Consider the following 12,137-nt stretch of genomic DNA (forward strand, 5'->3'; position numbering starts at 1 on the left):
AAAGTTAAAAATAGAGGTATGAATCTCTGTAATATCCAAAGCATAATTTTCTCACCAGACAATATAACAACTTTCTAGTTTCTAAAGCATAAGCCCACTTTATTGGGTGGCAGGGGATTATTATTGTTTTACTAAGACAGATCTTGGTCTATTTTAAAGATATTTAAATGTGTCAATGAATACTTTTTTTATAAAGTTTATAGACTATTAGAAAAATCTTTTTTTTTCAATACCCACATTTTTAAACTTTATCAAAGCTTTTTGATCTTTTTTTCTGAGGTAAATAGGTTGTTGCTCTGACATAACAAGAATCAGGAATTCCCATCAAACAGATTTCATTATGTATAAAGTATATACCAGAAATAGGCAGATCACACACGAATATGCTTTCAGTCAACATGATTAGTAGCTATTCCCTCAAGGGGTAAACCAATAATTAGCCAAATGTATATTCAGGTGCAAATGTACAATTAAGGGAAAATTATTTTAGATCCGAAGTGTCCTATGAATGTTAAAAATGACCTAGCTCCTGCAACAGCTGTATGAAAGCTGTAGGTTACAATTTTCATGTCAAAGTAGCTTCATATCCCATCTCTTGAGTTTAGTATTGCATAGCAAAGGACCATGCTGAATATCATGTGAAAGATTACGTGATTCCAATACCAATAAATTTTGACGACTTAAAACTTAATTAACACTGATTATGGTCCCAGTCTCATCAATATATTGCTTGTGTCCTAGAAGCACTTTCAGCTCTGTGGGTTGGACCTCTTCAGAGCTTTTGTTTCACAGCACTGAAATGTTGAGTGGAAGGTACTGACAGCCCTATTTCCTTTTTCACTCTCTGTAAGGTAATAGTTATAAGCCTCCACACACATGGTCTGAGCACGTCCTATAGCTACACCCTTGCCTATAAAAAACAAATATTCCAATGATTACTTCAGCAGCAAATATCACCTCTAGGCAGGTAAAAATGCTGAGCACACAATGCAACTGTCTCATGGCTTCTAGCACTCGAAGAAGCTCACAGCTGTTATCAGGACCCCTGTTCCAACCAACACATAGAACCTCATGTAGAATTAGTCTGGTGACCCCTTCTCTGGTAAGAAATTCTTCATGGTGTCTCCAAACCAAAACCATAGTCCAAAAGCAAAGACAGCCAACCCCATCAGCCAGGAGAGAAGGTTGAAACCAAGCAGTAAATACTTGATGTACCACGGGCACCTCAGGGGGGCACACCACGCTGCTCACCGCTGTGACAGCACTCTGAGTTCCCAACCCCATGCTGGCTCTGGGAGTCATGGGAGCCTCTTATAAAAATCTTTATCAGAATGAAGCCTATAATATTGCTTAGTTGCTTGTAAAATAAAAGGATTAATATTGCTTGTAAAATGAAAGAATTCACTAAATAGACTTCAATATTCTCTGATCCCTGATAAATAAGCATAATTCTGGGGGTGCCTGGGTGGCTCAGTTGGTTAAACCTCTGACTTCAGCTCACGTCATGATCTCATAGTTCATGAGTTCTAGCACCACATTGGGCTCTTGCTGACAGCTCAGAGCCTGGAGCCTGCTTCGGATTCTGTGTCTCCCTCTCTCTCTGCACCTTCCCTACTTGAACTCTGTCTCTCTCTCTCTCTCTCAAAAATAAATAACATTTTAAAAAAAGCATAATTCTGCTTATAGTGAGCCTTCTCTACCTGAACAGAGGCTGAAAATCTATTTGACTCAATGTTTTATTTTTTTTTTAATGTTTATTTATTTTTGAGAGAGAGAGCTTGTGCTCTGAGAGTGCACATGAGCTGAAGAGGGGCAGAGAGAGAGACAGAGGATCGGAAGTGGGCTCCATGCTGACAGCAGAGAGCTGGATATGGGACTTAAACTCACCAACTGTAAGATCATGACCTGAGCGGAAATAGAAAGTCAGATGCTTAACTGACTGAGCCACCCAGGCACCACCTCAGTGTTTTAAAAATAAAGATCAAATCTTTACTTAGTGCTACTTAGTACCATCTAATTTTAATATCCACAATAACCCAATGAGGCAAATCTGATTATTATTCCAATTGTACCTATGAGGAAACTGAGGCTTATAGAGATTAAGTTGTCCAATGTTACACTATTAAATTGAGGAGTTCAAGTTAAATCCAGAGATTTAGAGCTTGAAATATTTTTAATTTTTTTACTTTTTAATTTACATCCAAGTTTGTTAGCATATAGTGCAGTAAGGATTTTATGAGTAGAATCCAGTGATTCATCCCCTACATATAACACCCAGTGCTCATCCAAATAAGTGTTTTCCCTAATGCCTCTTGCCCATTTAGCCCATTCCCCCACTCACAACCCCTCCAGTAACCCTCGCATTGTTCTCTATATTTAAGTCTCTTATGTTTTATCCCCCTCCCTGTTTTTATATTATTTTTGCTTCCCTTCCCTTATGTTCATCTGTTTTGTATCTTAAATTCCACATATGGGTGAAGTCATATGATATTTGTCTTTCTCTGACTGACTAATTTCACTTAGTATAATACACTCTAGTTCCATCCATGTTGTTGCAAATGACAAGATTTCATTCTTTTTGACTGCCGAGTAATACCCTGTTGTATATATATACCATGTCTTCTATACATATTCATCTGTCAGTGGACATTTGGGCTCTTTCCATACTTTGGCTATTGTTGATAGTGCTGCTATAAACATTGGGTTTAGAGCTTGAAATCTTAACCACTATTCTTATAGCCTTTCTACATACATACTCTAGGCTACTTACATATTAATTTTTTGATATTTATTTATTTTTGAGAGAGAGAGAGAGAGAGAGAGCATGAACAGGGGAGGGGCAGAGAGAGAGAGGGAGACACAGAATCCGAAACAGGCTCCAGTCTCTGAGCTGTCAGCACAGAGCCCCACGGAGGGCTTAAACTCAGGAACTGTGAGATCATGACCTGAGCCAAAGTCGGACGCTTAACTGATTGAGCCACCCAGGTGCCCCAAGGCTATTTACATATTAAATATGCAAATAAAACTATCTTAAAATAGTCTTATTATAGTAAATAGCAGTACTTAACCATCTTGTCATGCTTGGATGTTTCTACTTCACTGTGTAATTTCTTTTTTTCCAAACAATCAGATATTTAGAGATTATAGGGACTGGTTTCAAAGTAAAGTGTTGTTTATTGAGCATCATTCAGGAAACTTATTAGAAACTTGATTTATATGAACATTGGACAGTTCCTTATCATGCACCAAAGAAGGTCACTGGAAAGGTTAAAATATTTCCATTGCACTCATTCTATGACTCCCACTCTCTTTAACTGAACTACTAAAAAAAAAACTTGAGGACAAGCTGTTTCCAAAAATGAACCTTTCAACTTCTCTAAATTCAAAAGCTGACTTTTCTGAGAACAAACAGTTTGTGCTTGTTAAGTGAGTTGTCAGAGTGAGGTCTTCAGAGATCTGTATTTTTTCTCCTTTGAATAGTTTATTTTTCCAATGGTTTAACCTCTTGAGAACTGGTGTGCTCCATTTCTAGCTCAGAAAAATTTTTAATATTTCTGTTTGTTTAATCCCATCCAAAGATTCACCATCTCCTTTTGGTTTATTTTTAGCAAGAGACATGTTGAGATTTAATTTACCTAGCGTAGGCCACAGGGTGTTAATATTTCCACTACTGAGTGCCAGCAGTATGCTCACTGGGTACTGATATTTCCATTAGAGAAGGCAGTGCTGTCAGAATACCAGAGACCAAGGGCGAAGGTCTGTGGTTCTTGGCAGATGGTTGCTATTTTCTTGAACTCTGATGCACAGGCATAACTATTCAACTGCTAATAGCAAGCAGAAATTACCCAAGGAATTAAAAGACAGTTCAAGGAAAGTATTCATTTAAAAATAGCAACTCTGAACTGGCATCAGAGGATTACATCAGAAACTTAAATAAAAATTTGACAAGGTACCAGAACTTGCCATCCCACATGATGTAAAATTATTATTTTGCGGGAAGAAGAACAATGCTTAACAGGCAGTGCCTTAGCTTCCAAAATCAGTTTCCTTGGAAAAATGTTTCATAAACATGTTTGCACAAAGCCATTACATATTTTATTGTAGGGATTAATTTATAATAAAGACATTTTTGACTAGCATTGCAAATTGGTACTATGGAATATGGAAGAGAGAGGCAGTTATAACTTCCACATTAGACTAAATAGTTAAGTGATTGATAATGATGTATCTTTCCCATTTATAGATTGACACACATATGTGTACTTGGAAATTGACCTGCAATGAATCAAGGAGACTGAATAGTAAGACACAGTGGCTATCCCTAAAAAACAATAAGAGAAAAATACTTATGCTAAAGACTGCCCCACAATATACTCCATACTATAATCAAAGTTTTAAGTGCTATATGTGCCCAAAGGAGAGAGAGGCAAATTCTTTCTGAAAAAGTAAGGAAATCTTCACAAAGGAATTGAAAGCTGAGTTGAAATATTCATAGTAATTTACTGAGTGGAGAAGACAGGAAATGGCTTTTCTGGAAGAAAGGCTAACATATGGACAGTTATGGAGTTTCAGAGAATAGTGAGTAATCTTACGTCATATTAGAAGGGAATTGTACTGTGAGACAAGACTGAAAAGGATAGGTTAGTTAGGATGTTTTAGGTCTCATGAGCCAGGTAGTTACTACTGACGCATTTCTGCAGGCCATGGAATTTTGTGAAGAATGGAAGTCATAGAATCAGATTTGTATTATACAAGGATAATTCTGGCACCAATGTGAAGGATGAACTAAAAAAAGACAATGAGAGCAAGGATATTAGATAGATGTCAAGTATTGAAATAGTGCATTTGAAAAATGATCTGGGCGTGAAAAATAGTGGAGTTCCCCAGAGCAGATCTGAGAAACATTTCAGAGGAAAGTGAAAAAAAGAGAAGAGATAAGGAAGAATTTGAGCTTTCCGTTTTGGGCAAATGATAGAAAACTATATTGTTAATCAAGACAAGGGTTACAGAAAAAAGAAAATTTAGGTGGTGTAAGATATAGAGTTCTGTTTTTGGACATGTTGCATAGTTAGAAACCTGTGGGACAGGGGCGCCTGGGTGGCTTAGTCAGTTAAGTGCCGACTCTGGCTCAGGTCATGATCTCACAGTCTGTGGATTCGAGCCCCACATCAGGCTCTGTGCTGACAGCTTAGAGCCTGGAGCCTGCTTCAGATTCTGTGTGTGTCTCGTTCTCTCTGCCCCTACCCCACTCGAGCTCTCTCTCTCTCTCTCTCCCAAAAAATAAAAACACATTAAAACAAAACAAAACAAAAACCTGTGGGACACCTAGGAGAAGGTGACCAGTATACAGTTGTATATTCAGATCTGAAGCCTAGCAGAGAAACCAAAGCTTGAAAAATAATATATGAATTATTGGCTTGAAAGCAGTAATTGAAGCCAAGAAGTAGAGGCACTGCATGTACGTATGTGGAGGAAGTAAAGAAAGAGGCAAAGATGGAGCCCCGGAGAGTAGCAACATTTTAAGAGCAGCATAAAGCAAGCAAAGCTGGAAAAGGCAACAGGAAGAATGACCAAGAAGTCGGAGGAGAGCGAGAAAGGAGTAGTAATTTAGAATTCATAAAAAAAGGTTTTCAAAGTCTTTAAAGAAGGGTTAAATAAAATTAAGTCTAAAACCAAATCAATGGATTGAAAAATGAGCAGTCACTGATGGTATTAGTGAGAGCAGTTTTAATACTGTAGTAAAATTGGATGCCATACTTCAAGATCCTAAAGAGCAAATGGAAGAAATAAATTAGATAATTGTGACTCTTGAAATAAGACTGATGGGAAAGGCTTTGAGGTTTGGGATTTGTATGCTTGTTCAAATAAAATAGCTTCAAGCATGTTTACAAATTGAGTTGAAGGATGCATGAAGGGAAGATCCAAAAGTAGAGGGATGGGTGAAGTAGCAAAATGAGATGGTACCAACAGCCACTAGCCTGGAATAAAAGTACAAATGGTAATTTTATCCGAGGAAAGGAAGAGAGTAACTTCTTCCCCTCAGGTGGGAGGCAAGGAAAAATATGAATACAATTATAGATAAGTATGAATGCAGAAGAGAAAAATGTGGAAGTTTCAATATTTTCTCTATGAAGGAAGAGTCAATATTCTTCTGATATACTTAGAATGAGAAATGTGGTATAGCATAAACCCAATATACCTTGTATAAATATCTTGTCTTTGTGCACTTTTAGAAAGTTTCTGGTGTTGCTTCCAAATTTCACAGTTGACAGCAAAAACTTTGAAATCAGACGAATCTAGCTCTACTGCTTCGTAGAGCTTATTACCTGAATGACCTTGGACAAATTTCCTTATCTATAAAGCAGGGATAATAACATTATGTACCTATTATGATAAGGTACTTATGAGACCATTCAATAAAATTCTACCAATCATCTTTATCATTACTATCCTCTTCATCATAATTACATCGTTTAGAGTTTTCAGAGTCTTTCAATACCAAACTGTAAATATCAATAAATCCATGGGAATAATTTCATTTCAATTAAGCTTCAATAAGTTAAATTTACTTCTTAAAATGTGTATGATGAAAGAATTAGCAGCTTAATAATAAATAATTCATAACTGAATGACATAGCTTACAAAGCATTTTCACGTTACACGATTTGTTCTACAAAACAACTTCTTTAATATTATTAGCAACATTTACAATTACCCCGATTTTATTGATCCCCATTTTACAGAAGAAGAAATTGAAGCCAAATTTGTCTGCTCATTTACTCAATGGATATTTACTGATGGCTTATTCATGTAAGGCACTTCATTTGGCCCTACAGCTAGCATAATGCACAAAAAAGAAATATAATCCTGCCTTTATGGAGCTGCCATCTACTGGAGGTGGAGAGAAATAGGTCATGCCATATTATAAATGTAAAATGGCAGGTGTTCTAACAGCTCTGAATGAAAGGTACATGGTTCTATGAAAGCATGTAACAAAGGAACCAAACCTTTTCTACAAAGTGGGAAAAGTCTTCCCTGAGGAAGTTTGAGCTCAGATCCAAAGGATGAGTGGGAATGAATTGATGAAAGGGAAGAATAAGAAAAGAGTTTCTGGGAAGAGGGGATCCATGAAAGGGCCCTGGGGCAGAAACTTAATTCAGGAAGCTGAAAGAGAGCCAGCATTCCTGGAGTCCAGGGAAGAAATGTATATTGTAAGATTAGCAGATATGTTAAGATAGAGCGAGAACTGGTGTTCTAAGGACATCTAAACAGGACCATGTTGAGCAACTTGATCTTTATTCTAGTAGCATTGGGAAAGGACAAATGGTTCTAAGTGAGGGAATATTTTGAACAGATTTGCATCTTTTAAAGATCACTCTGGCTTCTGAGCGAAGCATAAATTTGGTGAGAGAAGCGAAAGTAAATGAGGCAAGACAGTTAGGAAGCTATAGAAGTAGTCCAAGTGTCAGAGGATAGGAAGTCAGCCTTACAAGGGTGGTAGTGGTGATGTAATAAAATGAACGGAATCAGAACATTTAGGAGTAAAAGTGAGAAGATAGGGGAAGGGCAGTGAAAAAAGGAGGATGTCAAGGATTACTTCTAGGTATCTTTATAATGCAAGTAGGTAGAAAATGGAAACATTTGCTAAGAGGGAGCACTCTGGGTAACAAATAGATTATAGATTAACCTTCCCATTCAGGTTGGGATAGATTAGCTTTGAGATGTCCTTGAGATAGCCAGTGATGGTTCAAGGGAAAATCTAAGCGAGAGAATACAATTTGGAAATCATCCACAGAAGGATGGGAATTAAGTCAAGGGTATAGATAAATTTGCTTAAAAAGAGAGAGAAAGTGTAAGCTAGGAAAACAAGATCCTTCATATTTAAGCTCAAAATCCCTCATTCTTTTCCATAACATCATGCTGCTTTTGCATGTAATGTTAAATCCATCCAAACACAAAATTTCTACATGGTGCCTTCATTACACCAGTTGCTTTATGCAGTGCTTTTCTAAGCTTGTCTGTAAGTAAAATCAAAGTGTAAACATATAGAACAAAATCAATAACTACTCTTTAAGTATAAATAAGTGATTAATTAATACCATAAACATACAGTTAATTCCCAATTTCTATATGCAAATCCATAGACTATCCATCAGGAAATATCTCTGCACAGTTCCAAATATCTTTGGATCTAGGATTCATACTTATGCCTACTGGGTCATGACTGGGACAATATCCCTATCCAGTTAGATAAATTATACTTCTCCCTATTATGTATCTCTATTGATCCATTTAGAATGCACTAAGTAAAATAAATATTTTCAGGCCTGTCTTGTGGATTTCATGTAAGTATATATGACAATACCTAGTCAAAAGATAAAAAGGTCGTGCTAGAAGTACTATAGAAAGCCTCCTGGCCTAGTGTTCTGGGTATTTGGATTCCAGTTTTAGCGCCACTAACAAATGGCCTTGAGCAAACAGCTCAAACTCTGACTTTTAGATTCTTCATCTGTATAATTAGGAGATTGAACCAGGTCTCCAAGTTTCCTTGAATTCTAATATTCTGCAATCATGTGAAAATCCTTGAACGGACATGAATTATTCAGTGGGTAGAGATTTACAATCATCTTAAAGAATCCTTATTCCCCACTTTCTCTAGAAAGAAATTTCTTCTGTCACATCTGATCATTTTTAGTACTAGAAAAATAGCAAATACATTCATATTGACATTTTCTTCCAAGATGATGCTGAGTGTGTCATCAGACTCAAAACCTGCTGGAGAAACTGTTCTGTACTTCTGATAGTTTTCTAATTCTAACCTGACATTGCAGCTTTTAACTGTGAATAGCCTCATGGCATTCTGCATGAATTCTTACTGTGTATTCTGAAGTCTGACATTTCTGTTCCACTTAAATTTGATCTCAGATTTCTTTGCTTTTCATTTTACCCAAAGTTGATTTTTTTAAAGGTTGGCATTTGTTACATCACATTTGGCTTTTCCCCATCACTTCAAGAATTCTTTGAGCCAGATATTGACCTTGTATCATTTTTCAAACTAGAAAAAGAAGAACAAAAGAGAAAAACAAGATACGGGGAGAAAATGAGAAAGGAATAGAAGTCACAAAATAACTAGTCAGATGGAAGAAGTTGAAAGGTGTATTTTTCTGTGAAAATTTCACTTCATGATGTCACTGTCCCTTTTGAAGATTGTCGGGATCCTTGGTGATGTTCCTATAGCCCTCTGACAAGGGTTGTAAATGATTGAGGGAAGAGAGGAGGAATGATGTTTCCCAAATCTGAGTGTTGGTCACATGACTTCAAAGCCAATTTGTCATTCAGGGAAAAGATAAGTTGATGTACTTCTGTCTTCAAAAGAGACCATAGGTACTGATTCCTTAACTTATGGGCCCACAACAATAACATGCCAAAACTATGTTCTCAAAATTAGGTTTGCAATCCCCGAAGTGCTTACAGGGGTGTTGCAAGGTCAAGATTATTTCCATAATAATTCTAATATGTCACTTGCCTTTGTCACATGCATTCATTCATGGGTGTAGAGTGTTTTCTGACATGCAGTATTACAACAGATTTAATACAGAAACAGATAGGGGAATCTAGCTGTCTTCTATTAAGCCAGACATTACAGATACTTACAAAAATCTAAAACAGTATCACTCTTCTCTCTAAATATTTTCTTTATTTTTGAAAACATAGCGATTTTTCATAGGAATATATTGTTTATGTTAACATGTAAAGGGGTTATTGATGTTACTTTAAATGAATTGATAAATATTTCTTAAATTCCCTGGTTTTGTTTCTGATATGGAAATTCTTGATAGATATAACTCACATAAATGAGAACTCTTTGGTATCTTCCATAATTTTTAAGAGTGCTGAAAGGGTCTTGAGACCCAAAACAGGAGAACCCTAAACACTGGTCAGTTTCTACTTCCAGCTTGAACTAAAGAGTTATTACATATTTGATACTCTTCCTTTCCTGCCCACATAAGGATTACCCTTCCAACTTAATTCTCTGCTTGACTATAAACCTTGTGTTTACACTGTTGGCGAAATACAGATTTGATATTTCCCTAAAGTTCCTTTGAAAAATATTTATCTTGAAGTTGCTTTCATTTTACCTAATTTTTTCACCTTTGAGTTTTTAACCATGTCTTAGATTCTTTTATTAACTTTTATAATCCTAGTCTTCAAGGAGTATTTTTTCTTTGTGTTTAAATGAACTCATTGGACAATGGACCATGTGCAATTTTTAAATGCTTCCTTAACAATTATTGTGCAGAGTTATATTTATCTTAGCTGTGGTATTATGTCCTTTTACAGAAGGCAGAGGCTCAATTGTTAGCTCAATTTAGAGGAAACTAAACACTGAATAGATAGAATCACTGCTCATGAAACTCATATCAAACTGAATAGTAAGCCAGTCTGATGTTTTGCTTTTGATCAAAATTGGTTTTGCTCCCCTATTCAGACATGCTTGGAAAGTAAATTAAGTAACCTCAAGTTACTTAAATGAACAATTAAAAAATGATGAATAACCTTAAAGAGGTGATTACTTCACATGAATTCCTGTTACACCTAATTTTAAAAATTCATAATAAATGAAAATTCCTTTCACTTTACATGATCTCCTCTCCAACAAGTAATAGAATTTTACTGACCTTGTATCTTTTTAATATCTCAAATCTGATAGATCACCATTTATTAAATTGTAAATGGTCTATTTTCTGTATGAATATAAGCAAGTTTCTTACAAATTTAAATAAATAAGGACCTAGTTAATATCAGCCTGATGAATCTTCTAATGATACTTTTGTTTCTTCCCCAGACTCAAGGTGTCATATCCGTGCCTCAAGTAATTAGTAGTCCCAAGGTTAGCAGAATCACTAGAGAGTGGACCCTGCTTTATTATTGGCAGGCATTATGTATACTTTTCAAGCAAATCAGGTCATTGGAAAGTACAATAGCCTGGCTTGTGGAAAATTCAAAATAAGTTGTAGTTCTTCTGTCACATGTGACATTTCAGTCTGTAAATATCACATGACAGTCAGAAAATATGGGTAGCCCTCACCTCATTGAGGAATGTGTTACTGAGCATGAAATGCCAATAACTATATCCCATGAGAATGTTTAAACAATTTCAGACAACATCACAGGCAAGAAATGCCAAGATTTGTGGAACATATTTATCCATTGATCTTTGCCTGAGTTCAGGGCCCTGAAAAGGTATCAAGCATAAATTCTGTAGAGGCAGAGATCCCTGTTTGGACCTATTATACTAAAGAAAATTTTAAATCAGCACAAAAAGTATACTTGTTCTTTTACACAATGATGTTTACTCTTAAAGGGACATATGATTTTGAGCTTTTTTCTAGTACTGATAATGAACTTGTACTTATTCAAATATATTCATAATTATTTAAATGAGCCTTAATTTTAAAAAATCCTTATATTTTAGTAACCAATGTAACATTACGTAAAGTTTGAAAAACTTTAAAAAAAATAAGCTTAAAAAAAGAAAACTAAAGTCATCTGTGAAATTTAGTATTAATATTCAGGTATTTGGTATTAACTTTTTTATTTTTCTCATCTTTTTGTCAAGCCTATGGAGAAATATGCACACTTTTATGTACATGCTGGTATTATACTGCATACATTTTTCATAATATTTTCATATCATTAAATATTCTTTGAATATTTTTAGACTACATATATTCTACCATATGGTCATAGCTTAGTTAACTTTTTATTCTTAGACATTTGTGTTATTTCCAATTACACATATCCTTATACATAGCTCTGATTATTTTTTTAGGATAAATTCTCAAAAGTAAATAGTTAGATCAAGGAATAGTCACATTAAAATTTTTTTTTAATACATTCTGCTATATACTGCCAGCAATGTATGAAGGGGCACATTTCCCAGGAGCTCCACTAACACTGCCAACATCTCTTTTAATGTGGCCAACTCTTCCTAAAATAAGCAAATGAAAGTTATATTTGGATATGCTTTACTGTTGTTTGGCCTTAGTTACATCTCAGGATGTCATGTGGTTAGCTTCTTAGCAATTTCTCCTCCAATTTCTTTCTAAACTAAATGCAACAGTAGTGAATAAAAA

General features: G+C 35.5%; 1 protein-coding gene and 1 pseudogene across 1 annotated transcript in view; one reads left to right on the plus strand and one right to left on the minus strand.

Annotated features, from left to right (window-relative positions):
• PIK3C2G (phosphatidylinositol-4-phosphate 3-kinase catalytic subunit type 2 gamma) overlaps window positions 1-12,137 on the plus strand; it is a 348,760-nt gene that overhangs the window by 136,455 nt on the left and 200,168 nt on the right. The window lies entirely within an intron of this gene.
• LOC125918247 (tetraspanin-2-like) lies at window positions 688-8,854 on the minus strand (annotated as a pseudogene).

This window comes from Panthera uncia, chromosome B4 (genome assembly GCF_023721935.1).
Source record: "Panthera uncia isolate 11264 chromosome B4, Puncia_PCG_1.0, whole genome shotgun sequence".
In the NCBI taxonomy this organism is placed as follows: Eukaryota; Metazoa; Chordata; class Mammalia; order Carnivora; family Felidae; genus Panthera; species Panthera uncia.